Genomic DNA, 2,344 nt, shown 5'->3' with positions numbered 1-2,344 from the left:
AGCTGCTATAGATATCTATAGAAGCTATATCTATGAACAACCTTACTGTGGTAGTAATCCTGAAGCAAAGCATATCAAGAAGATATATTTTTGGACTTAATAATATTAGTCAGTCTTACCTTACCACAGAGATATTCATATGGGCATGTAACAATAAATCATTATTAGCTTAACTATCATATATCAGTATCAGTATCTAAAATCCAGTGTCGGTTAGCTTTGATTACACATATCAAACTAAACTCTCCCTCTTAGACTCTAGTATTTATTTCAGTAAAATGAATGGCGAGGGAAACATATGTTACCTGCCAAGAGTTGTCTCTATGCTTCCTGTTTTGAGTAAATATTTCTTCCTGCCGGTAAAAAAAAAAGGGACATTTTGAGGCAGTGCATGCCAAAGAGAGTCTAAAGTAGTTACTCATCCCACACCTACAGTACCAGACCGCTAAAACCTAAGTTTGCATGAGTGAACATGTAGGTGTGTGGGGGCCCAGACTGAAAAAATAAACATCACTTACTTAAAAATATGTTTTTAAAGGAAATAATTCATTTTCATCATTGAAAGTACAGTTAATTGTAGAGTATTGCATATCAGCTTTCACTTATCAAGAATATGCTGTATCTAAAATCAGTGTCATGTACATGTAAATACATCTCGATGGACTATTCTATTATATAACCCCAAACTGTATTCTGATATTAATATGAAATGTAGTTTATGTTCAGTGTGCATTCATGCAGGGGCTCTAATACAGATTTGATCACTGGATTGCATATCACATTTTACCCATCTACCTTATCATTGATGTTTTAAATAGAGGAAACTGATAAATTAAATATCAATGAAATGTTCACTTTGCGAGGACAATTCTGTTTCTCTATTTGCAGACCCATGGCAGCTGAGTGAGTTCAGCCAGCAGTCCAGCAGATGGCAGTAGGAGTCTGATGCTTCAGGGCCTCAGATCACAGAGGTACACAGTCTGACCTGCTGATTGACATGAACATGACATGTCCTCAGCCACACAGTCGCCCACTCTCAGGGCGGAAGCAATCACAGCTCGCTCTGAAGTGCAGTAAAAGGGAAATCGCTCCGTTTTTACTAGACTTCTAAGAGAGCAGCAGCCGTCCCGAGGGTTGTCATTTTCCAGTTTGTGAGTGGGTGGTTGTCGGCTGCGGTTTGTCACACAGTGGACCTGGAGGAGACGTTCAGGGGTGTGATGGTCCGTGTCTTCGGACCCAGACAAGGGAGGAAGACATGCAGCCGTGGGGCCAAAGAGCCCTGTGGTCACACATTCCTAAACTCCTCCAGCGCTGCCTACAGTCATGACCAAAATATCAGATCCAGTCATGCAAACACTGCGGTCACAACATCACGCTTCCATTCACACATATAGATGTTTATATTGTGTTCCAGACAATAATACAACAGCTGTGGGGACATAGGTGACTTGTTAACCACCTGAGGAATCATAAACCTTTCCTCTTTGCTTAAATTAATCAATCCCATTTATCTGGCACTTCTCCATATATATATCTCTTTTTAAACTCAGTACAGGAAATGATTTAGTTTTATTTTGCTGGAGTGAAAATTGCACCGCCTCCGCTCTTATTCTATATGTTGCCAAACAAATGCACGTGACCACTTGTGGAGAACAGAATGTAGCATACATATGCTTCACTTAACTAAAAGTAGAACTATCCTCCCAAATTATGACTCTGGTAAAAGTACTGCAAATTGTCCTGAGTTAAAAATATTTAGGTATGTTAAATCTTCAAACTAAGTAAAGCACATATTGTGCTTTTTCTTTATATACATTTTCAAATTTTATACATCACAAATTATTCACTCTGGTTGCTTGAAATGACCATAGTAAGAAAATAATGAGGCACTTTCATTTCTTTTATTGTAAGTTTTGAAATCTCCCTTTTTAAATTTATTTTTTGCTTAATTTTACGTCCCTTTAATTCTTTTATCTTACATCACCTGAATTTATCTAAAAAAAAAGATTATTTGTTTTGTAATCTTATTAAAAATTGACATTTTACTATAAAGAGAGAACTGTTAAAATTACTAGTTTCTACAGTATAGCTAATGTTAATGTACCCAAACATAACTGTCCACATAAGAGAGTCCCCCCCCTTGATTGGATTTAATATTTGATTTAATATTTAGTTGATTTTAATTTGCTGCCTTGTGTGAAGAACTTTGTGAGCACTGGGTATTGAAAAGTGTTATATAAATAAGGGTCATTATTATGGTACAGGTGTAATACACAACTGCAAATGAAAATATTAATTTTTGTTTTTAAACAATGAATGAATAACAAAAAGGCAATAAAATGCG

The sequence above is a fragment of the Morone saxatilis genome, unplaced genomic scaffold (assembly GCF_004916995.1).
Source record: "Morone saxatilis isolate NCDOM2014 unplaced genomic scaffold, NCSU_SB_2.0 Contig10, whole genome shotgun sequence".
Taxonomy (NCBI): domain Eukaryota; kingdom Metazoa; phylum Chordata; class Actinopteri; family Moronidae; genus Morone; species Morone saxatilis.
Note: the sequence above shows the minus strand (reverse complement) of the source record.